This window comes from Aquarana catesbeiana, linkage group LG02, assembly GCF_042186555.1.
Source record: "Aquarana catesbeiana isolate 2022-GZ linkage group LG02, ASM4218655v1, whole genome shotgun sequence".
NCBI classification, from domain to species: domain Eukaryota; kingdom Metazoa; phylum Chordata; class Amphibia; order Anura; family Ranidae; genus Aquarana; species Aquarana catesbeiana.
In genome coordinates, this window is record NC_133325.1 from 731775561 (window position 1) to 731802627 (window position 27067).

The 27067-nt window shown below is 39.8% G+C and overlaps 1 long non-coding RNA gene across 4 annotated transcripts in view; it reads left to right on the forward strand.

Annotated features, from left to right (window-relative positions):
• Positions 1–27067, forward strand: part of LOC141129193 (uncharacterized) — a 663735-nt gene that overhangs the window by 327703 nt on the left and 308965 nt on the right. For all 4 annotated transcript variants that reach the window (XR_012241785.1, XR_012241784.1, XR_012241783.1 and 1 more), the window contains one exon: positions 8173–8390. This is a non-coding gene — a long non-coding RNA (uncharacterized lncRNA). The remainder of the gene's footprint in view (positions 1–8172; positions 8391–27067) is intronic.

Consider the following 27067-nt stretch of genomic DNA (forward strand, 5'->3'; position numbering starts at 1 on the left):
TTGCTGGCATTGGTAATATGCATTCTGATGACAGCTTCCATATGGAGAAGTTATCTCTGTGTAAATAGAAGTGATAATCTGAAGAAGTCTCCTCTTTTAAAAGATATCTGTCCTTAATCTCCTTACAGTAAAGCTTGAAAAGGAGCTTCGCCCTATGTGTTTGTTTGTTTCAGTCTCTGTGATGGACCCCGTACTCAAGAGGAGTATATCCATCGTATAAGCTTCCCTTGCTCGGTAACACAATGATACCAGATCCCGCAGCCCACCCAGTCGCAGAGTAGGTGGAAGACATAAGACTGTTTATTGAAACACAGGAACAAAGAGATATACACTCTGGGACAATCCCCCCTTCTTTGCATAATGACACAGGGTGGGGTAAACTGTACATCTAGTAACATGGGACACAGGTATATTCAAACTTCTCAACAAATAATATAATCAATAACTGGGCAGGTAGACCATGATATAATTAGCAATTGACAATGGGAGAGACATGCTAAGCAGAAAAACACATAAACCCCACCTCACCTCAAACTATCTGCAACAGTCTATGAGACTCACTCCTACAATATTCCAGCAGCCTGAACAGATGAAATTAATGTATCTTTATATATTTCTTGAGAGATATTGTTTATAAATACTACTGTCCCAAGTGAAGGAGCCTCTCCAACTTTCAACACAAAGCACACATAAAAGACCCAGGATAACAGGGGAAAAAAGAAATGCTGAGTCCGGTGTGGTTGTACGGGGAGTCTGGTTAGGGCAGACCAGACTGGAATTCTTGGTCACCCTGTGCCCCTAATAGACACAGGGTCATTTACACATAAGAGGGTCATGGGGAGCTGAACAAGGAGTTTCCCAACCTCTCTAAGGTAAGCTGGGTTCCACGGGCCCTCCGCCCAAAGTGACTCCCGTCACAGTCTTTTCTTACCGTTCTTCTTTGGGTTATATTGGGTTCTTACAGTATTTCTCTGGGTTATATTGGGTTCTTACAGTATTTCTCTAGGTTATACTCAACATAGTCACATCAGCAAATCCAGCATTGTTCTGCTGTAATCCCCTGTGCCCCTAATAGACACAGGGTCATTTACACATAAGAGGGTCATGGGGAGCCGCACAAGGAGTCTCCCAACCTCTCTTAGGTAAGCTGGGTCCCACGGGCCCCCCGCCCAAAGTGACTCCCGTCACAGTCTTTTCTTACCATTCTTCTTTGGGTTATATTGGGTTCTTACAGTATTTCTCTGGGTTATATTGGGTTCTTACAGTATTTCTCTAGGTTATACTCAACATACTCACACCAGCAAATCCAGCATTGTTCTGCTATAATCCCCTGCTCACCTGCCACATGCCTTGTCTTGCACCACTCCCCCCGGAGGGAGGAATACAATACGGCAAATTGTTTTTGCTTTTTCAACAGGAAGACTCAGTAATCTCTTCAACATGGTGGTTGAGCTTCACTGGTAGAACATCCCTAAAGGTCATAGGCTTTTCCCCACCTCTTTCTATGTCAGGGCCTTCTGACATGTTAAGGCAGAGAAGATAAATCCGTGAATAAACATGACTGGGGTTCATCTACAACTTAGTTAGGTGAACATTTTGGATTGTTGGTTTGTTATGCTCCAATCACAATTGGCATTTCAGGAACAAAGCGCACAGAAAAAAACACATTTTGCCATGCGTTTGGGAAACACGCGTCGCTCTTACAGTGCCATTAATTGGCAATGCCACCTCAAGTGTGGAGAGCAGGTTTGCCTTTGCCGCGCATCTTGTCGGTGAAAAAATGTGCCACGCTCAGCTCTTAGAAAAGGCTTTGTAGCTTTTTTCGGGTGTTTGTCGCACGTAGGGAAGCCCATTCAAGTAACGAGCGGAGACGCTCCAAAATGTACACTAAAACCCCCCACAAACGCAAATTTTTGCTACACTCAGATTTTGGTGAATTCCAGTGGCAGGACTTAGCACGACCGACAAAAAAACAGCTCTTAATTTAGAAGTGAATTTGTTCGTTTACTCTTAGTGACTCATTCTACAGCTGTTGGGTCAGACACTTTAGCTGAGATGGCATGCTGTATTACTCTATGTCCGCAACACATTACCATCAGCCAGTACACTAACATTGGAGCTGATTGATGTAATCTAGCTGTAAAATGAAAGGTCTGGGTTCCCACTAACAGCCAGTCAGGTGCTTGATTTTATCTTTAATTGACACTGTAAAAACAAGAGGTAGAATCAATTTCGTCGCTATGAGCAGCACAGCACTATGTGTTGTCCTCAGCCAATCATATTCAATCTCCTTTCCCATTTTAGTTCAGCCTAGTCTTCGAGGGGAAACCGACCAACTGTCATTGACAGCTCTCACTTTTAATAGTCAAGCATGAGTGGATTCAATCCCCACCTGGATCACTTTTTGAACAAAAAATTGTATACAGCTGCATTATTTTGGAGTACACAAAACATTTCCAGAGCTTATTACTTACTAGATAAGCAGTTTAATCATACATATCATACATAGCATCGTATTTGTTGGTATAGATACTTTTTACATACATAGTAGCCAGTGATTAGACAAGCTAGAGTGGGTTTTTAGTCCTGACTGTAGTAAATACGGAATATACGCACTCACTGGCCACTTTATTAGGTACACCTTGCTAGTACCAGGTTTGACCCCCTTTTGCCTTTATAACCTTAATTCTTCATGGCATAGATTCGACAAGGTTTTGGAAACATTCCACAGAGATTTTGGTCCATATTGACATGATAGCATCACGCTGTTGCTGCAGATTTGTCGGCTGCACATCCATGATGCAAATCACCCGTTCCACCACATCCCAAAGGTGCTCTATTGGATTGAGATCCGGTGACTGTGGAGGCCATTGGAGTACAGTGACCTCATTGTCATGTTCAAGAAACCAGTGGTGAGATGATTTGAGCTTTGTGACATCATCTTAAACGTCTGCCCATTCTCCTCTGACCTCTGATATCAACAAGGCATTTTCGTCCTCACAACTGCCGCTCACTGGATATTTTCTCTTTTTCAGACCATTCTCTGTAAACCCGAGAGATGGTTGTGTGTGAAAATCCCAGTAGATCAGCAGTTTTTGAAATACTCAGACCAGCCTGTCTGGCACCAACAACCATGCTACATTCAAATTAACTTAAACCCCCTTTCTTTCCCATTCGGATGCTTGGTTTGAACTTCTGCAAGTCATCTTTACCACGTCTAGACGCCTAAATGCATTGATTTGCTGCCATGTGATTGGCTGATTAGCAAATCGTGTTACCAAGCAATTGAACAGGTGTACCTAATAAAGTGGCCAGCTAGTATACACAAACCACTATACATTCCTTCTATCACGAAGCAGCTTTTTTTAGTTTTAGGTATAGTGATTTTCTGTTAACCGTAATGTAATATTCAGTTTTACACAGAAGAAATGTAATTTTAAATCATTTAAATACCTTTCAAAATTCCAAAATACAATTTAAGTGTTCTCAGTGACTTGTGTCATTTTACTCAGAAGTGATATTTCAGTTATAGGGGGAGGCCAGAGGGCCAAGTCTTACAGGCTTTTCTTATTTCTTGAAGACATTGACAGTGAGACCCTTCTGATCTGTCTGACTTTGAAATGTTCTCCTCCTGTTTCACAGTGAGTGTTCCAACCCAGGAAGCCCACTTCTGCTTTATTCATAAAGAAATCACATAAGGATAGTGGGACCCCTTGAAAGTGCCATGGCTCCACTGAGTTCTCACCTTCTATTTAACAATTGAAAACATTATCATATACAGCACAGCACACTTATCCTGCCTGCTTAGCCCCCAACCTTAGAATCCTACCCTATGTAATGAATCCTTATCGTGTAGATGTCTTACGGGTCATCTTCTGATACTTCTGATCTCCTGGTACAATTATTTGATCATCATTTGATAGGCTAAGCCTAAGGACTGATTTGTTAAATTTGCCAAGCAATGGGCAACTAGTTACAAGAACTCCACTAGTGCCATGATGTCATCAGAAAAGAGTACAGCTTTAGGGCTCATGTTGACGGGCGTTATTATGCTATTCAGACGAAAATGCATGTGTTGAACGGCAAATGCAGCTCTCGACAAGAAAAGGATACTTTTGGCCTGCTTTGCCTTCAGTTCAAACACACCTCAGTAGGTCATGATGTGTCCAAAGGAACAATAAATTTTGTTCTAGCAGCATTCCACTAATTCCCTTGGTTACCTAAGCGCAGGGATTTTTTGGGTTTTTGAGTTCAAAGGAAAGCCGTGCAACACAAAGCAGGTCAAATTAAGTCTCTCAACTGCCCCGTGTTCTGCTCATTTAGCGTTACTTGTACTTTGCTGACCTGCATTTGACATGTGTTCCAAACACATATCGAATGCAGCAAAACAAGGCCCGCCAACATAAGCCCTTATTTGATTGGTTACAAACATCACAGATAGCTTGAATGGTCAACATAGAATTGTGGATAATGAAAAGCAAATCGGTTAAGGCGAACCTACATGTCATTTAAAGTGGAACTCAAGCCTAATGGAGATCTGCTACTCTATGACACGCTTTTTGTCCTGATCACCAACCTCACAAGCAAACAAAGTAAGATTAATTCTCCCTACCCATAGAATCTTTCTTTTAATTTGCTCACTCATGAGACATTTCCCAGAGACATATATCCAAGTTTTGAACAGCGGGTGGAAATCTCAGACAACCTCCTACCCCTTCACGCCAAAGGAAAAGTTTTAGTCCTTCCTCACATTATTCAAAAAAGTTTTTCCAGGAAATTCATGTATGGTTTAGTCATTGATTCCATCGCCATCTTGTGGCCAGATGAAATAAATGCAGCGCTCTCCCCTCACTTCAGGCTAAATCCGCTATTTGCCTTCTTTATTTGTGACGGTTATATACATGTTCTAGTCTATTACACCACTAATGATGTAGGAGAGATTCCATCAAAGTATACATATAGCAGAGAACTTTTTTTTCAATAATGCAAATAGAAATGCTGGGGTATTTTCCTAACACTCATTAGATCAAAGAAGCGGCTTGGATGAGCTACGAAAAGTCTTTACATTATATGTCAACATTACAGAACAAGTCTAGTTGAATGTGACTAACTACTTCTGGATATCACTGCAACATACTTATCTTATGCTTACCAGGTCCAGGACAGTTGGATCTTAGGTAATATTCACAGAAATCCAATACCCTTCCAATACCTTATTAAATATCTTAAATAGATGCAAATTTGTTGCAAGGCCTTAAATTCCCCAGCTGTCAGGGCTGCTCTCCCAGCCTTACCTTATCCATACTTAAGTAACCTACCGTAATGTAACCAGTGGTATTTAAAGCAAACCTGTCAGGAAAACCTAGAGATGAAGATTTAAACAAAAGTCTTTTTGCAATAATACAATTGTAAACTGTGGACCTTTAGGGAGGTCAAGGGCTAAAATTCAGCTCCCCACATCACTGGTCTCTCTTTGGACAGAGGTATTAGTTAAATTATTTAAAGGAAAACTATAATGATTTTGGCTTGATTATATGTAATTTTGTAAAGTGAACCTTTAGCCAGGCTATGGGTAATCAAATATTTTATTATATTCTAACAATGATTACATGGGATAAAAAAGCTACAGCTGACCTTTGTAGCTACAGTCACTGTTTAGCAATTAATCCTCAAATTTCATTACAGAGGCACTGAAATGGGAGTTCATCTTCCCTTGCTTCCTCTGGCAGCATAGACTTGCCAGCCCACCGGTCTTTGAATGTAAACAAACAGCAGGTGGTCTAAGCTATGTAAAAACCAAATGCAACCTGACTTTAAAAGGGTCTTTGTTGCGAAAATGTATTGCAGTGAGGTTTTGGTGATTTACTGGTTGCCATTATCAAGGTTACAAATATAGGGTGTGACATGTTTGTGTATATTTTTTAACTTTGTACATAAAAATCTTTATTTTATACAATCATTTAAAAATATGTATGTACGGCATGTGCCCATCACAAAAATTTATGAGTTTTCATAAAGGAGAGCACAGCAGAAGCTGTTTGCTTTCAGACCCTCTAACTTAAACTTCATAAGTGCATGAAAAGAGCAGGCAGGGGAGGGCCAGAAGGAGGATAAGCCATTTCTCTACTTATTCTGTTTTGTTTGTAAATTTGAACTTCAGCTATTGACCTCTGCAAACAGCAGGCAACATAATAAATGAGGAATATACATATATTACATTTTCTTTAACAAAAAATTCTATAGTTTCCGTCTCCCTTTATCAGTTTGACGTGTGCCTTTTCACTTTGACACCAGAAATGACATGTTAGGTCTTCCATCCACTATTTCCATACAGCAGAAGGAGTCTATTTACCTATTGCAATCTATTTTTATGAGATACAATACTGCTCATGGTAAGGTGATTTCCTGAGCGGTAGTGAACCTTATAAGATCACCAAGAAACAGATTGGTGTTGGGAATAAAAAATATCTCAGTGGTGCTTTTTACCTGCTTTAAGTAAACCTATCAGGATCCTAAATGTTTATCAGACTGTTATGCAAAAGTTTTCTGAGTAAATGGCTTTCCGATTTGGAACTTCTCTGCCCCTTGCTGTCCACAAAAAAATGATTGTACCTCAACAATCAGTAACTGTGGATGGCTGGGGAGACAAGAAATTAAAGTAGACCTGAACTCAAAAAGTAAAGCTTTTCTATGTTCTACGGAACATCTAAACAGAACGAGATGTTTCCCTTGTGGCGGTGGCTGCTGTTTTGGTTGAAATCTTCAGTCTTCCCCCATATACTCCTCCAGCAATAATCTGCAGTATTCTCCTACTTTTAAGGGTAGTGTAAAGGTGTTGGATGAATCACAGAATCTTGGTGGTTCAGGAAAGAAGCACAGGTATTGCTGTCCTCTGAGGGTTGGGGGAGAGACCCAATAGAAACACTGTAAAACAAAGAAAAGAGGGCACACCAACCTTGCGCATTACCCAGGTGATAGCTTTAATAATGTAAAAAAAGAAGTATACTCACAAGCATATATATGATAAAAGCATATCAAGGTCCATAGTAGACGCAAAGCGACCAGGTCACCAAGACTGTTCCCAGCAAGTCGTAGGACTTTCGAGATGGCTGACATGTTTCAAGGGGAGATCCACTGTTCCTCAGAGCCACCTCTCTTGGGTAATGTGCAAGGTTGGTGCGCCCTCTTTTCTTTGTTTTACAGTAATCTTCTGGTGCCAAGGGGGTTAATCCAGCTACTGGACCTGTCATGGCCACGCTGACCATGCCTGTCCTTTTCACCCCCTCTTCCATTCATAGAAGCTGTACATCAATGAAAAGTGTTTTATGAATGGACTTTGGGCAGATGAATGAAACGTTGCACTCCTCCTTTTTTAGAGTGATAGTACAGCTCTTATGAATGGAGGAGGAGGCAGAAAGGGTAGGCATAGTTGACACTATTGATATTTGCCTATGACATTTGCCTATGATGGACTTGACAAGTCCATCACTTATTATAACCTCTGCATCACTTGAAGGTTACCATTACTGGGCTATGGGGGGGGGGGCTTGCGTAAGAGGACTAAAGATTTTAACTAAGACAGCAGCACAAGAGACTCTTCTCATAGAATGTAAGTACTAGCCCTTGTGTGTGATTCACAAAAATGAACTGAACCTTCAAAGAAATAACTCTCCTTGCCAGCCATTACTACCGCCTTGAAAAGGGTTTACAGCTAAAAGTGAAACACCCCTTTAAGGAAACGAAAGCTGCAGCTTTCAGCTTCTTCATATGAAAATGTTTTTTTTGAGGATTAGTTCCACTTTAAAGCCTTGTCCACATCCAGCAGCCTGTCCTGTGCTTGTAACAGCTCTGATGGAATTATCTAGGGGGGGAAGAACATCTGGGTATCGGCTAGTGATCTGGAATGCAAAGGCCATGTGTAATTAAAGGTTCTGAGAAGTCTCCCAAAGGGGCCACACTGTGAACTGAAACATAAGTAATGTACACTTGTCAAAATTCCCCATTTCAGCATTCTACTAGAGTGTTGCTAATAATCATCAGTTATAAATAACCAGGCAGGTACAACCGCTCATTATCATTGTGCTGCGGGCGTTTCTAGGTCTTTAAAGAGTTAAAGAGCTGGTATGTACATCTGTTCCACTGTCAAACACAGCCATTTTCTTTACTTTTCAGAATAAAGAAGACCATTGTTCTCCTGAGTTCCTGAACTTGTAGATGTACTTAGTGCCATCTGGTGGGGGAATTAATAAGCAACCTTTGAAGAAGGAATGTGCTGAGAAGGACATTTTTTCAGGAACGCATCTGGAACCCCCACTGCTAATAATTCATGTATTCACTATCACGCTTTCATCATTCACTGGGGATAAAGAAACCGCAGCACCGCCGTGAACGTAAGTGACTCGTAGTTTATATTTTTTATCCGCTGTGATCTATTGCAAATAAATGAGATCATGGCTGCTTATGAAATTTATAATAATCCTTAAACAGCCAACTGTCTCAATTACAAACCCAGCTTAGAACATACACTGCAAAGTTAGTTAAAGCCCCAGAGTGGCATTTGATATGGCAACAAAACGCAAGGGCACATCACGTGATCTAGCGAGATTGATTGCCCCAGGTAAAATTTGGCAAAAATTGTAATTTGTATGTGCATCATTATCAGAGGACAGCAGGTGGCAGAGTTGAGATCAGCTTCTATTTTAGAAAACGTTTTAATATAACCAGAGAACTTCGGTCAATGCAAAAATAAGCGATAGAGTGGCATAAAAACATATTAGATTTGTAATGTGACTACTGTTTGAACCACTGAACACTCCCCCTCTTTTTCGCCGCTAAACTCCCATCAGAAAATTTGCCATTAGAAAGCTCATTCACCTGTTGGATGCACCCAACTGAGACTCATTTTCCATCGTTTTGACCAACATCTACAATATGACCATATACTTTATTCCTATGGAAGATCCCCTATGGTTGGATGGATTTTCAATGCTATGTGTAAGCTTAAAGCGGAGTTCCAGTCTGGGAAAAAAAATAAATAAAAGTTAGCAGCTATAAATACTTTAGCTGCTAACTTTTAATATAGGAACCCTTACCTGTCCAAAGATCCCGTGATGTTGGCACCCCAAGCTGATTCGTCCATCAGTTTTGGGTGCAGGCACCGGCATTGCAATTAAGGAAATCCGACAGTGAAGCCTTTAGGCTTCATGGCCAGTTTCCTACTGCCCATGCGCGAGTCACGCTGCGCTTTCTGAATGGTCCAGCCATCTTCTGGGACACACAGGTCCCATAAGGCAGCGGGGGGACGGAGGAGGGGTCGGTCATGACATAAATCACTGATGATGATCTTACCAGGAAGTGGAAGTGGGTACCTGTCAATACCAGGTACCCTTCTCCCCCCTCCCCAAAAAGTGCCAAATGTGGCAGTGGAGGGGGGGAGGGTGCGAACAAGCAGAGCTTCCCCTTTTGGTTGGAGCTCCACTTTAAACTTAAAATTTTGGCACATATATTTGCCAGATATATAGGAAATTCACATCCTCTATTGGTTCTGGTGAACTTTTTACTGAGACAGTCATCTTTGGAATAGGAGACGAGGAGTTCCAGTTCCAGTTCCTTTATATTCCTGTTTCTTCTCTGAAATAGTGAACGTAAATCTCCCCAATGGGACACATCAGAACAACAAAACATGAATTGTTAGTGGTTTTAACCCTTCCCTAATTGATAAAAAAATAATTGTTTATACATCCAATTTAAACACCTTTTGTCTTTGTTTTGAAGTTTAAAGTGACGCTTCACTTAAAAGGGGAAGTTCCACTTTAAGTTCTCCTTCCCCCTCCTCTGCCACATTTGGGACTTTTTTTTGGTTGAGGTGGGCGGGTACCTAGTTTTGACAGGTGACAAGTTCTCCTCTGCGCCTCCCTCCACCAGAGACATGCCACAGGTCCCAGACAACTGCAAGCCCAATAACAAAGCGCAGCACGGCTCACGCATGTGCAGTGGGCAGCGGGCTGTGAAGCCTCAAGCAGCACAGCTGGCTGCCCACAGTTAAGCTGCTGACTTTTTATATTTTTTTTCCCAGAATGGAGAACCACTTTAAAGCTGAAGTTTACTTTACTTTACACTAGTAAGTTGGTTCATACGGTACCTTACCTGTGATGTTGTGTATGTCATATATCTCACATCCTGCTGATTGCACTTCAGAGTAGAACTATTATATCGATTGATGACAGGTCCTCTTCACAGCACTCATGGATTAATTGTTTGGGTCTAACATTGGAGAACTTTGATGAAGTCATACATAATACACTTTCTGTGAATGGAGTAGGACAGATGAACAGAATCCTCTCTACCCATTCATAGAATGTGTTTTATTCAGTGAAAACAAGGACTTTTATGAATGAAGGAGAGGACAGGAAAGGATGGGTCTTCGTCAGGACTTCTTCAATATGCTGCAATGATAGACCAAAGGCAATTACCCATACAGAGCAACAAGTTCAGTGCTGCTAAGAGAGCCTGATGCCACTGGAGAGAAGGTTCCTACAATCAGCAGGATGCGGGGTACACTTCATTACACATATGTTATATGACTGCAGCTGTAGCCAAAACAAAAATACCTAAACTTCAATTGTAAAACTCTGGCACCTCCATTTTTAACCTGTAACTCATATTACCATTTTTAAATCTGTACAGCTCTGTATCACTTGGCCTGAAAACATGACATTGTTGTCATGTTGCCGGAATCTGTTAGCTGTCAGTCTTACAGCTTGTCCCTGTGTGTATGCAGTTTACAGGGGATTGGTTGGTTTTATAAAGAACCTTACATGTCAACATAGATAAAATGCTAACACCTTGAGATGCCTGCATATACTTATATTAATAACAAAATTAAAACTGTCCCAACTCTATTATGCAGTGTATTTTCAAGGATCACTTACTTATTGTATTTGACTTATTATAGTGAATCAATTTATCACTCTAATTTATATGTGTGCTCTTCCATATTTTTGTAATCATGTTAAAATATATTAAAAACATAACAATTTGTAGATTAGCCACTAGAGGGAGCAAACACTCAGTTTGCAAGCACATTGCCTTCCTTCTCCTGTATGTGATGAACAAGCTTCATAATGTAATAAAAACAACTTCCTTTACTTCCCCGGAGTGAGCCAAATCCTCCTTCAGTTGACAATCATAAACATCACCTTCCCAGACACTGCAGCTCACAGGAGTGAAGAAGCAAAAGCAGTTCTGCCAATTCAGAAAGCAATGGGCAGCATGAGATTTGGCCAGTTGCTGATTTGACATGCTACGGGCTTACGAATTAGCAATGACAATGATGATAGCCTAGCCCCTTGCAACATTTTTGTATAACACACTAATGCCAGGAGGCACAGCATACTTGGAGGTGACAACACTGATTTCAATGCTGTTGCAGTGCTGTTACCCTATCAAAGGAAGGTGGCTGCAGGAGGTTAAACCTCACTGGAAGGATCAACAGGTGTTAATGCAAATTAGAAGGAAAAACAGTACGTTAGGATGCACATGCAGTTAAGCTCATAACTTAATGGGAGGCCATAGTTCCACTTTAACATCTGGCTTTAAGGACATAGGAAGTGCGTTGTTTTTAGTGAGTTGGTTAAAATTTAAGGAAGTTGTATAATACAACCATTGTGTGGATCTTTTTCTCTAGACCAGGGGTCTCCAAACTTTCTAAGCAAAGGGCCAGTTTACTGTCCTTTAGTCTTTTGGAGGGTTGGATTGTGGCCAGTGGGAGTAGAAAATGCCTCAGACAAGGTGGTCAGCAGGGGTAAAAAAAATTGCATAATGCATGTGGGTGGTAGGAGGAGATATGGTGCCTCATTATGGGTAGTGGTGGGAAGAATAATTTCCATCATTGGTGTCAGTGGGAGGAATGGTGCCCCATCGTTTGTATTAGTCAGGGTAATAGTGCCCCATCGTTGGTATCAGTGGGAGGAATAGTGCTCCATCATCAGTATTAGTGGGAGGAATAGTGCCCCATCATCGGTATTAGTGGGGGGAATAGTGCCCCATCATCGGTATTAGAAGAGGAATAGTGCTCAATCATCAGTATTAGTGGGATGAATAGTGATCCATCATCGGTATTAGTTGAGGAATAGTGCCCCGTCATCGGTATTAATGGACTAATAGTGCTCCATATTCAGTATTAGTGGAGGAATTGTGCCCCCGTCATCGGTATTAGTTGGAGGAATAGTGCTCCATCATCATTGTTAGTGGGGGGAATAGTGCCTCATCATCAGTATTAGTTGGAGGAATAGTTCCCCATTGGTATTAGTGGAGTCCCATCATCAGTATCAGTGGGAAAAATAGTGCCCCATAATTAGTATTAGAAACATCCCCATCATTGGTGTCTGTGGGAGGAATAGTGCTCCATCTTTTGTGTCAGTGGAAGAAACAGTGCCCATTGTTGGTGTCAGCGGGAGAAATAGTGCCCTAAGGGCCAGATAAAGACAGACAAAGGACCACATCTAGTCTGCAGGCCACAGTTTGAAGACCAATGCTCTAGACTAAACTTCTAAAAACCTTTAATTAAACAATAAGTTAGCCTAACCTCTAAACCAGCCATTTCTTAAACTTTTTAACAAGGAATAGCCATTTAAATCACTTTATCTACAGCTCACGAGACATTAGTGTAAACAGTAAATTATAGATAGATAAATAAAGAATAAGGAATGTGTTGTACTTGGCATCTTTGATACCCAGTACTCTTTTATATAATATTATTTTTGCTATATAGATATTGAAGTTATGTAATGACCAGAAAAGAAACATAGACAGTGAAAATTGTAGTACTTCCAAACATTGGTAGTCAGTCAAAGATGGACACTTTGCATTGCTGGTCAGTGATAGAAAGACCTTAGTACATTGTGGGTCAGGGAAAGAATTCCCCTTATGCCCCGTACACACGGTCGGATTTTCCGACGGAAAATGTGTGATAGGACCTTGTTGTCGGAAATTCCGAGCGTGTGTAGGCTCCATCACACATTTTCCATCGGATTTTCCGACACACAAAATTGAGAGCAGGCTATAAAATTTTCCGACAACAAAATCCGTTGTCGGAATTTCCGATCGTGTGTACACAAATCCGACGCACAAAGTGCCACGCATGCTCAGAATAAATAAAGAGATGAAAGCTATTGGCTACTGCCCCGTTTAGAGTCCCGACATACGTGTTTTACATCACCGCGTCCAGAACGATCGGATTTTCCGACAACTTTGTGTGACCGTCTGTATGCAAGACAAGTTTGAGCCAACATCCGTCGGAAAAAATCCTAGGATTTTGTTGTCGGAATGTCCGATCAATGTCCGACCGTGTGTACGGGGCAATACACTTATCTGAGAGGCAGAATTAGCCATTGCTCAAGGAACCCCTAGCAACCTCTGGAGGAGCCTTGGGGTTCCAATGAACCATGTTTGAAAGGCTGTCCTAAACAAATCCCTAACTAACTACCATAGCAGAATACTTACCTTTTCTTGCTTCAGGAGCATTATTATGACTGAAAAGAAACGGCATCAAGATGAAATAATAAGTTTGATTTGTCCAAAGTGGGCAGTTCTGTCCACCAGTTGTCCGTTGTAATGACCAAAGTGTAAAAAAAAGTAGGAGGAGTCTAAAGGACACAGAAAAGTGGTAAATGTCATAAAGGGAAAAAGAACAGTAATTACATTACAAATGAAAACACACGGCACATACAGTATATTACAAATAGAAAAATGTAAAAGAATTGACCTAGGTCAATTACTTTTCTGATTTTGTTTGCCCTCATAGAGAGATTTGGCTTCTCTTGTTTCTAATGCCTCAACTTTAAAAATATAAGAGCCACTTGTATTTCAAGCAGGAAAAAGGCTAAAGCAGTTAATAAAGAAAAAATATTGTGAAATGGAGGCTTATTTCCTCAAGCATTGTCTAATATGTAGGGAAAAGTAAACACGTATCGATTCTTTGTGTTTTAATGCAAATAAAAGAAGCGGCGGGATTCTACAAGTGCCACTTTACAGAAGGCTTAGCTACAGCAATTTCATTAAAGCCAAGACCACTTGATCCCGCACACTGTGTAATATAAACACAATCGCGGGGTTAATTAGTCAAGGTCATATATATATATGAAATCTATCTAATGAGTTCTTAGATGATTATACATCTCTTTATAATGGTTATTAATATGGATTTTTTTTCTGTGATTGCATACAGGATCAAATATTTAGTATTAAAGGTGGATTAATTTTTAAATATGTTAATGTATTTCAAAATCAAAATAGTTTTAAAATGCTTAGTCATTTAAACTAATTTAAATCTTTAAAGGCTGTTGGCTCAACTGCACAGGAGGGTTTTTGAGGTTCCTGGAGTTGTGGTTTAATTCATATTCTTTTACACTATGGTGCATAACCAAAACACCTATATGAGCTTGTTGGACATATCATTCCAAAACCATGGGCATTATTATGGAGTTTGCCGATCTTCTGGGAAGGCTTTCACACATTAGAGTGTGTTTGTGGGAATTTGTGTCCATGCACAAGGTGTCAGATGTTGGATGAGAAGACCTAGCTTGCAATCAGTGTTCCAGCTCATTCCAGTTGTGGTCACTGGATAGTAGGGCTGAGTTAAGAGCTATGTGGAGGCCACTAGAGTTTCATCACATCAAACTCATCTAATCATATTTTTATAGAGCTAGCTTTGCGTTCAGGGGCACAGTCATGCTGGAAGAGAAAATGGCCTTCCCAAAATTGTTAGCACAAGGCTGGAAGTGCACAATGTATGTCCATGTGGGCGTCTATACGTTGGCCGTACACAACGTCCAATGCGAGTTAGAATTGGTGAACATAAATGCGGTATCATAAATCTAAGAGACAAATATCCAGTCCCTCGACACTTTGTAGAGGCTCACCAAGGGGACCCCGCAGGCATGAAAGTATTTGGGATTGAGTCTATTGGAAGTGAGCTGGATACAGGAAGAAGACACCAGAGGCTTTGCAAAAGAGAAGCCTTCTGGATCTTCACCCTCAGCAGTCTCGCCCCAGGAGGTTTAAATGAAATACATAAAATAGTATAACGCTGGCATTAAACCACTGTGGAGGGCTGATTTTATATCCATTCAATTCTATATCTATTCAATTGCTTAAACCTATTATTGCTGTGACATTCATGTATCTCCTGGCTCCATATACCACTCTTTTCATAGAGGTTTTAAGATATTATCATTACATTCCCACTGTCTAAGCCATATCCTATTAGATCTTGTATTTCAATCTATAGATTACATCAATGTAATACTCCTCTCACAGGATATGTCCAAATATAAATAAAAATAAAAATAAAAATATACATTTACCTTAAGACTAGATCACAGCATATACAGGTCCTTCACGTGATAGTATATATGTGTATACTTATATGTATATACACGTGTAATCATATGTTGTATGTGTATGTGTCTTTATATATACATACATATATCTGTAGGCAGTGGCTCTATCTAATAATCCATAAATAATACATTATATCCATATCCATTTCATCTAATTTGATTTTTTATAATATAATTTTTTTTTTTTTTATTATTTATTATTCCTTTCGCTGATGTCTATTAAATAACCCCTGGGAGATCCGAAATAATGTACAAAACCATTATATGTATTATATATATGAGGTCATAACAAACTCCTTTTTATATTATACTGGCAAAGTACACAGACTTTTGTACTTCTATACGGATTTATTTTTAATAATATTGCTTTTAAATTGTCTTATGCGCATATATGTCTATGAAAATGGATGTGTATATATATATATTTTTATATACAATGTATATTTTATGTATTTTATACTACTACTTTTTACTATTAATTCTAGTGCATCTCTTGCTGGCTTTTAAATACATACGTTCTGGATACTGTCACCTTCTAGCCATAACTCTAGAATCAATCCTATAACAGTCCCTGTTTCTCCACCTAGTTTTTAATTGGAATACTATGTCTAGCATCTGGTCAGTTAGCCTATCCTCTCCTTCCCTATTTCTTCCCATTTCCCCCTTCCCCCTCCCATTAGTGGCACTATAGATTTAACTTATTATACACATATATTTATATATATTATTGTATCCCCTTCTAGCTTGTAGTTCAGACAGTTTTTGTCTGACTTTGGCCTCTATCTATGCCTACGGCAAAATGGAGGCCACTGTTTACCATAGTAAGTCAATCTCGTGCGCCGAAGGGCGCACGGGATATGACGTCACGACCGCACTTCCGCCCTGTGGACCGCAACCCGGAAGTAAAGGAGCGGTGTGCGTTCCAACAGGTCCTACAGGACACAGGAACGTGTCACTGGCCAGGACCTGTCAGCAATGGAAGCCGATACAGTCATAGCCCCCACAGAGACACTATACTTGAGCGAATGAGCTGCCATCAGATCTATACACCACAAGGTATGCTATTATTATTATTATTATTTTTTCTCCGATCTTAGACCCCTAATCACCGTCCTCTGATGTATGTAATGTATTGATGAGAGGGGAGATGAGCATATCCTCTGATATGCCTTGGCTCATCTATATATAAGTATTGATATGACCATTTCAGTCTGTCTGTTGTGGGATGTTTGCACTCCTGACTATATACATGGCCGCTGATCTAAATCTAAATATGAATTATAAACTAAAAATTAAAAAGTAAAAATTAAAAAGTAAAAACTATAATTAAAAATTACAAACTAAATACTAAAAATTAAAATCAAATACTAGAGCTAGAAATATAACTATAAATTAAACCAAAATCACATCAAACATAAAAAGTTTCTTTAATAAACATTAAAAATAATTAAATAAATATATTATGGCCCTTTAATAATGACAACAAAGCCAAGACCCACCCTTCTTAGAGGACCGCCCACTAATCAAGGGAGGAGCCTTAGAACTAACCTGACCAGTCTTGTCTAGATGGACACATATATAAAAGCCAGCAGGAGACCAACACTACTAAGGCTCTGATGAAGAAGGGTAACCTTCGAAACGCGTTAGCCAGCAGTAGTCCGTACACCCCCTTCCTGGGACCTGGAAAACTGCTACCACTGGACTATTTGCCTCTGTGCCATATACAATGCGATTTTTTCTTCGACCTTTGTGAGTAGTTTTTATCTTGTTTTTAATTAATAAATCTGCAAGGATAATGCACTAGGCTGGTGCGCTCTTTTTCTTTCTTTTCATTTAACACTAGGACAATCCCATCCTTAAGAGCAGCAAGGCCGAAATCCACAGTCCTTCCTGAACCCTTGGGACCTTTTAGCCAATACACCTGTGCGCAAGAGTAATTTTGCATCTTTTCATGGAAGTGCACAATTGTCTAAAATGCCTACGTACTGAATGCCAGAACAGTGCCCTTAACTGGAAACCACCTAAACTCAGAATTTGGAGGGGTGTCCATATTCTTTTGACCATATGGCGTACCTCTTGTGTTCCCAGTAATAACATACAGTGCCTTGAAAAAGTATTCATAACCCTTGAAATTTTCCAAATTTTGTCATGTTACTACTAAATGCACATGTATTTTATTGTGATTTTATGTGATAGACCAACACAAATTGACACATAATTGTGAAGTGGAAGGAAAATGATAAATGGTTTTAAAACATTTTCACAAATAAATATCTGAAAAGTGTGGTGTGCATTTGTGTTTAGCCCCCCCTAAGACAATACTTTGTAGAACTACCTTTCACTGCAATTACAGTTGCAAGTCTTTTTGGGTATGTCTCTACCAGCTTTGCACATCCAGAGAGTGACATTTTTGTCCATTCTTCTTTGCAAAATAGCTCAAGCTCTGTCAGCTTGGATGGAGAGCATCTGTGAACAGCAATTTTCAAGTCTTGCCCCAGATTTTCAATTGGATTTAGGTCTGGACTTTGACTGGGTCAATCCAACACATTAATATGCTTTGATATAAACCAGGGGTCTTCAAACTATGGCCCTCCAGTTGTTCGGGAACTACAGTTCCCATCATGCCTAGTCATGTCTGTGAATGTCAGAGTTTTACAATGCGTCATGGGATATGTAGTTCCACAACAGCTGGAGGGCCATAGTTTGAGGATCCTTGATCTAAACCATTCCATTGTAGCTCTGGCTGTATGTTTAGGGTTGTTGTCCTGCTGGAAGGTGAACCTCCGCCCCAGCCTCAAGTCTTTTGCAGACTCTAACAGGTTTTCTTCTAAGATTGTCCTGTATTTGGCTCCATCCATCTTCCCATCACCTCTGACCAGCTTCTCTGTCCCTGCTGAAGAAAAGTGGTGTGTTCAGGGTGATGTGCAGTGTTAGTTTTCTGCCACACATAGCATTTTGCTTTTAGGCCAAAAAGTTCAGTTTTGGTCTCATCGGACCAGAGCACCTTCTTCTACATGTTTGCTGTGTCCCCCACATGGCTTCTCGCTTTCTTCTTGCCACATTTCCATAAAGGCCAGATTTATCAAGTGCACGACTAATAGTTGTCCTATGGACAGATTCTCCCGCCTGTCCTGAGGATCTCTGCAGCTCCTCCAGAGTTACCATGAGCCTCTTGGCAGCTTCTCTGATTAATGCTCTCCCTGCCTGGCCTGTCAGTTTAGGTGGACGGCCACGTCTCGGTAGGTTTGCAGTTGTGCCATACTCTTTCCGTTTTCAGATGATGGATTGAACAGTGCTCCGTGAGATGTTTTAAGCTTGGGATATTTTTTTATAACCTAACCCTGCTTTAAATTTCTCTACAACTTTTATCCTTGACCTGTCTGGTGTGTTCCTTGGCCTTCACGTTGCTGTTTTTTTCACTAAGGTTCTCTAACAAACCTCTGAGGGCTCCACAGAACAGCTGTATTTTTACTGAGATTACATTACACACAGGTGGACTCTATTTACTAATCAGGTGACTTCTGAAGGCAAATTAAACCACTAGATTTTAGTTAGGGGTATCAGAGTAAAGGGCGCTGAATACAAATGCACACCACACAGATATTTATTTGTAAAAAAAATTGAAAACCATTTATCATTTTCCTTCCACTTCACAATTATGTGCCACTTTGTGTTGGTCTATCACATAAAATCCTAATAAAATACATTTATGTTTTTGATTGTAACATGACAAAATTTGGAAAATTTCAAGGGGTATGAATACTTTTTCAAGGCACTGTATCCTCACTCGCAGGATGCAGTACAATCAAGTAACTGCGGAGGCCACTTGTACGATATAAAAAATGATATTGGAGGGACAGGTATACAAACTATGGATGGGAAATTGTGTTGAAGTTTCTAACATGCATACAAAAACTGATGCCAGAATCAACCTTCCGGTACCCACTGAAATATGTGTTTTGGACAGACCTTTAAAAAATTCATTAAAGTTGGATTATTTTCTATATATAAATTCTTTATTCAAGAGAAAAGATACAGTACAGATTGTATGCATTAAGAATTAAGACAGCTGTAGAACGCTAAATATAAATATAAATGCATTACCGAGTACAGTTAGCACATTACAAATTCAACTGTCTTTTCTCTTGGATTATACATTTTGCATGTTAGAATCAGGTGAAAATTAGAGAAGTGGTCAGTTGGACTATTTTAAACCTAACATGACACAGTTGTTTTTTATCTTTGTAACTGGAATCGTTCTGTTCTGAGAGTGTTTTCTATTATTAATAAAATTAATTAAAAAAAATAATAATAATCATAACATATTTCCATTGATTAAGTACTTTTGGCAGTTCTGATAATTATTCTTGCATAGAAAATACTTTATGATGTGAGAAAGCTTTCTTTATATTGTTTCAACACTGTGAGTAAATCCGAGTATCATCATAAGAACAAAAATGTAATAAATTGCAACTTACCAGTCCTTAGATTTGGTGGTTGCATTCATTTTCTTTTTTTTTTTAGTTTCTTTTAACTTTTTTTTCACCTGATTATCCTGTCAGTAACACACTTCCCGTTTTAGGGAAACATTGCTCTCCAACTACCCTGGGGCAGGAAATGTAAAAGTTGTTACCCTGGGGCAGGAAGTGTAAAAGGACTACAAACACTTCACAATTTTATTATCTCCATAGCATAGGGGAAGATGCTCTGAAGTCCACAGAAAGTTCAGGGAACAATGCTAATTTATGAGTGCAGCAAAACAGATAGCTCAGGACGTTATCAGCTCACAAGATTTCTGTCAGGATTAACATTTATCAACATTTTTTTAAAATTCATAAGCAAAGTGGAGCTGCATGGTGGCTAAGTGGTTAGCAGTCTTGCCCTAATGTGCGGGAAAACTGGATTTCAGTTCCTACCAAGGTTATTATCTACTTAGATGAACTTCCTCCTGGTGGTCCAAATTCTACTTCCTGTGTGTGACACCACTTTACTTCCTGCATGTGCACTTCATGTCCCGTGTTGTGGTAAATCAGTACTTTCTGTAAATGTAAGGGCTATCGATGGATTGCAGTATTCCAGCAATTTGGTCTTTTCTGGGATAGAGTTCTGTTTGTGTATATGAAAAGCATGGTATTGTTATCAGGCACCATCGGGTACCTGCAGATTGCTGTCACCAATTCCAAGTGTCTCTGCTTTGCCATGACTAATACTAAGCAACCTTCGACTTTACAGTCCAAATAACATTGAGAATAGCAGTTATAGAATGTCCTTTCTAGCTCCAGAGATCATCTACTTTCTGATTTAGCCATACCCAGCTCTACAGCTTGGTGGCTTGATGGGTGCTGCAGATCTAGGCTACAAAGTCAACTTCAAGCTCTAAAGCCCGAGCCTTGGTAAACCTAGTCTAGGTCATACACCTGCCTGCCCTAGTTACCCTTGAAAAACATGGATGGTGTAGACATTACCCCTTAAGTCTATGATTCCATTACAGCCTAATGCTTAGGAGCAGTTTCCATGGCTTGATATCTTCCAGTACTCTTTGTGATATCAAATAAAATTTGACATTTTTTCAGCACAAAAAGGGCTTTTTTGTGCTTTTTTTTGTTTCCCAGATTTAGAAAAGAAAACAAAAATTGGCTAAGTGAAAACATTTCTCTGGTTTGCCCTGAAAGGATGCAATTATAGCAGCCTAGCTAGGTAAACAGCCACATACAGTATGGGGAGATTCTGTACAGCCAGGGAGTGTCCATACAACTAAAACTGTCCAAACCCAGGTTTATTGTGTTTCCAGCATCAAACAATTTTCTAGCATCAAAACACCATAAAAAGTGTCTATAGAGCATAACAACAGCATAAAATACAAAATAAATATTAGCCTACCAGTGTCCAGCTTCAAAAACAAGCTGCTAACACACAGTGTCTCTCTCTCTCTCTCTCTTTCTCTTTGCAATCATTCACGAGACCCTCAGAAATGCAAATTATTTATTAATTTTATTACAGGGACTTATATAGTGCAGTTAATATATTCATCACATTAAATATTTATTATACATTCAGTCCCTGCCTTCAGGAAGTTTACACTCTAAGGTCCCTAACTCACATTCATACATTCACATACTAGGACCAAACCATAGTGCCCGGAGGAAAAACACATGCAGGCACAAGGAGAACATGCAAACTCTGTGCAGGTAGTGACGTAGTTGGGATTTAAACCCACAGTCCTGGTGCTGCTAGCCACTGTGCATACTCTAAATTATAACCACAACAGTAGCATAATTGACCCTAGATAGGCCAGTTTAACAGGAAACCCAAGGGTTCAATAACACCTTTAACACAGCCATTTTCAACTAGGGCTCCTTCAGAAGTTGCTAGGTGTTCCTTGAGCTGTGACCTCCCACTTTACGGTGCCTGCATAGTTCCAGGGTCAACACCATTTGGCAGAGCCAGCTGTTTGACACCAATGAATTATTGAAGTGCCTGTAAGGGGTGCAATCTAACTACCACTGTAAGGGGGAATTCTCTCCACTGACCACCAATGTAAGAGGCATTTTCCAACTGACTGCCGATGAATTGGTTTTAGCAGGTGTTCCCTGAAAATTATTTAATCAAAGTAGTAATTCTCAACCTCACTCCACAAGTACCCCCAACAGGCCATGTTTTGTGAATTTCTCTTAGATAAAATAGCTGTCATATATACCAAGACACTGGCATTGTTTTAAAGCACTCGTGCAAAGTGAAGGGAATTCTGCAAATGACCTGTTAGAGATACTTGTAGACTAATCTACTGCTCTAGGTTAAAAATGTTGAGCAAACCTGCTTTAATAGCTGAACTTTGCTTTCCTGTACTTTGTTCACAGGAAGAAAAAAGTGGTTACATGGATGGAGTAAACCAAACTCAGTCCTCACCATCACAGAAGCCAACTGACTGGCTCCTTGACAATTCCTGGTGAACAAAATTGTCCTGTCTTACTCTGATCTCAGGCATCAAAGCAGATGTGGAACCATGGCAAAGGTTTTCTCAGGCCATGGAGCTTCTTGCTTAAAACACAAATGGCTCTTGGAAACAATAGAGTTAATAGTTTTTCTGCTTTTTCCCCAGCTGGTAGCCATTTCTATCAGTATCCTTGTTAAATTTTGTTCCTGGCATTTAGTATGATTAGAATGTGAAAATCCAGGACCATGACTCTAATAACACTGACAATGTGAGGCCGCTCCAATTCCATTACAATTATTTTATGACCTAATTTCCCTATAAGATTTATTATAAATTAGTTTCTGAAATTCACTGCTTCACTTAATCTGCTGCTTATTAAATGTGACATGGAGCGAAGCTGTGTATGTTCAGGTAGAAATTCATGCAAGGCAATCAGATATTGCACATCCCCTATGTACTTCATTAACTTGTTTTGTCAGCGTACAAGTACATGGAAGCACTTGAGAGATGATGATTGGAAAATGAAGTGTTTCTGGTGATTTCAATGTATAGATATATAGTAAGAAGTCATCAGGATGGAAGTATCAGCTTTATCTATGCTCTGATGTCAGCAAACAATACTCATAGGCAGCAGATGGTGTTTAGTTGTTAAAGTGTATGTAAAATGAAAATGTTTTTTTATTTTGGTTTGAAAAGAGTACCCCTGTCAGGTTTTTCCTGCAGTCTGTGTTCCTGCTGGGGACATTCATCCTCTATAATTGTATGGCGACCCTTTGGGTTGTCATAGGAACAGGAGGCATGGGGAAATATGCCAATGGGAAAGCCTGTTTTTGTAATCGGGTCCGCCTGTCAGTTTTTCAGGTGGACCCAATCGGACCATCCATTGCTCTCTATGGAGTGGCAGATGTCAATGAACATGTGTCTTGACACCCACCGACATCTGATCTGATCCTGTCTGCTAAAAACAGACATATGATAGGACATGCTGTATCCAAGGAAATGGAGTGCAAAGCAGGTCAAATGCAGCCTCTGAAATGGCATGTGTACTGATTTATTGAAGTCAATCGAATTTTGCTTACTTGCATTTGAGGTGTGTTTCAAAGGCAGGAAAACAACACCCATCATCATCAAGACTCATGCATTGGGGATGATTTACAAAAACTAGTGTACTCAGAATTTGGTGCAGCTGTTCATGGTAGCCAATCACCTTCCAACCTCATCTTGTTCAAGTAGCCTCTCTGGCGGTATGATTATGTCAGATTTTTGTGTTTCAAAGCGGTACAATTATTTTGCATAGAAATTTGGCATTTTATATTGTAGGCCTGTAATTCTTAGCAATAACACACTTAAATCTGTCCACCAAGAGTCTAGTAGATATCCCGGGTATGATGAAGTTTGAAACAGAAAATCATAAATTATAATATAATAAATAAATATAAATAATTATAAAAAATAATAATATAATAATAATAAAATTAATTTCCCCATGATTCTCTATCCCTCAATTCTGCAAGTGTTCTAATTCACTATAGCTGTTTTTTAGCTGGTCTAAGACCACTTTTGACGTAAAGGGACACTTTTTGGTTGCTATGGACAATCTCAAGTTTCCAGGCAGAACAGTATATATAATATAAAACTACATGCAGGGCATTGGACAAAGCACTGGGGACAAAAAGGGGTGTGAATTAATTTCATACAGTAATGTTTTCTGTAAGATTACAGTGTACTGTATGTATTATGATTTTCCACTTTTTTGAATTTGCCGCCAGGCTTCGTCCCCCATGCGTTGCGATGCTCGCAGGGAACGGAGCTCGGCACAGAGAGGCTTCGGGCAGAGGACAGAGCCTGCGGACACAGCGGGAGGACATTGCAGGATACTGGGGACAAGGTAAGTATACCGCACCAGGATCCTGCAATGCAATCCCAAGTGTGGCTCAGGGTTACCGCTAATGGTGCTGAAATTTAACCCCGAGCCACACTCAGGAAACCCGCCAGGGAGGTTAAGCTTTGATAATAAACCGTGGAAGCTGATTGCTTCACTGCACCAGATTTTGCTATCTCCAGTTTTAGTACATAACCCGCACTGTATCTGTATTTAGCATAATGAACTCTTGGAACAGTGCTAAGGACAGTAGGGCCATAGGAGACCACAACAAGATGGAGGTTGTAGGAGATGTTAAGGGGTGTTGCGTCATAAGACTCTTTATTGGTCAAGAAACCAAATCTTATTTCTATTGCTTGATAATCTGTACAGTAAAAAACTAGCTCTGCACGCTGCCACCATTAATACATTCTATCAGTAGTGTTTACTAAAATAATCACATGGCACAAGGGATGGTGCTTGTCGAAAAAGTCAGCATGATTCAAGTAGGCCTGAAGCAGCATGATGTCTATCTATGGACCTGAATATGGGACTGCCATTTCTGAGTTTCTTCCAACATAAAGACAATTTTTAGTTTTAACACTTTGTCCCGAAACAAACATACAGATTAGAAGATCAGAATGAAGTCATGACTTCAAATACACAATCTGGTAAGTACTTCTGAAAAGTACTTCTGGAAAAGAGGTGGTGTGTTTAACACCCAAGAAAAATAAATATGTTAAAAAGATTTTATACAATGAATGAGGGAGGATCCCAATTCTAATTCTTGTATACAGAATTTGACTGATAATGGAACTTATTGCCAGATTTGAATAATTTAAAACGTTGACATTGTTTGACCTGTTTTGCAAGATATTACTTAAAAACAGAATATTTTCTAAAGATATGGGGCTATTGAATTCAGCACACACAAATGATTAATAATTCATAATAATTATTCTGGTGGAGAGCATCAGAGCTTCAGAGTACTTAAAGGACATAAAGGTTTCTTCTGCTGGCATCTACAACTGAATCCAGTAGTGAATTTAGCTCCCAAAGCAACAATAGTTCAAAAAACTCTATACGATGAGTGGGGAAGGATCCCAATTGTAGTTCTGTATAGAGAACTTCACTGATAATGGAACGTATTGCTGAATTTGAATAATTTAGAAATTTGACATTTGTTTAAAGTGGATTACAAGATACTGTTGTATCTATGGAAAATTGATTATAATCGTTTAATTGATTTCTATGCAGAATTGTGACTAATTTTGCCCGCTCTAGCTTTAGTAAATAAACCCTTAAGGGACTGCGGAGCTGTGATCTACACAAGACAGAGTTATACGTTTGCTAATTCAAGACATAGATGGAATATATTGCTTATAGTAAGTCTACCTCGGTCAGGGGTTTTTAAATGTTTTTAGTAGTTTTTGTTGTTCCAAAAAAACGTTTTTTTGGAACTGTGAAAATATAGTTATAGATATAGAATTGTTGATGCAGGCTAAGCTCAACTTTGGTATTAGTAGTAAAATATTTTTTTAATAAGTAGGTATCCTACAAACAAGTAAATTAAATAACACAAAATAGCCACAAAATCTTTTGAAAAAGCACTGAAATCTGCCTGCCTTTCTCTATGCTCTCAGACACGCACCTGTCTGGATCCCCAAAAAGATATTTCGCCTAATAAATACTGTTCTATTATCTTTTCTTTGGGGATCTGGTCAGCCGAGATTTAAGCTGACGGTGCTGCAGAGACCTTGGGGAGAGGGGGGCTTGGCTTGTCCTGACCTACACTCTTATTTTGTGGCAGCCATGCTATCACACGCCCACAACTGGCTGATCTCTGACGAGTCCAACGCAGCAGTGGTTCTGGAAGCAGCACGATTGGGGTCTTATGAGGCGCTAAGGAACCTACTTTACCGGGGCTCTAGAGCTCCCTTCCCTCTTACATCAGCAATGAAAGCAGTAATACGGGCGTGGACAGTGGCAAATTCATTACGCCCCATCCCCTCTGGACACATCTCCCCTTATAGCCCTCTTTGGTTCAATCCGCAATTACCAGAATTCGGGTCCATTCCCGACCCTGGGGTATGGGCATGCAAGGGCATTAAATACATAAATCAAATCTGTCTTGAAGGCAAACTACAGACTTTTGATAGGTTGAAACAACAATATAATTTACCTAACTCACACCTGTTTAGATTCCTGCAGCTTAGGCACGCTTTCAACACTCAGTTTGCAAATGCTTCCGTGGCCTTTTACACTTCAAATCTAGAGACTCTGCTCAGAGATGAAGCTCTGTCTAAACCTTTATCTTCCATATATAAGGCACTACTCCCTAACGTACACACGGGACTAGAAAACCTTAAGGCAAAGTGGGAGGTAGACTTCCCTGCATTGGACACAGAAGATTGGGAAGAAATGTGGGAATACCCCTTCTCACAGCTAGTATCAGCCAGAGATAGATTGGTCCAATTTAAAATAATACATAAGGTATATTACACGCCTGAACGCTTACATAGAATCTATCCATCTGTTTCTGCCTCTTGCTGGAGGTGTAACTCAGCCTCAGCGGATTTCATTCATATTTTTTGGAATTGTCCTCAGATTGAAATTTTTTGGGTTGAGGTAACCAAAGTTATTTTGACTGTCACCACTGTTCCTGTGCCATTGTCTGTAGAGGTATGTCTGCTGGGACTCGTTAGGCCACTGGCCCCACGCCGGGCAATCAGAACCCTGCTAGGATTATTACTTTACTATGCCCGTAAATCTATAGTACTCAGATGGAAGGCCTCATGTGCACCTTCAATAAATTTCTGGAAGAGGTTGGTGAATGCGGCCCTACCATTGTACAAAGCTACTTACCTGTCA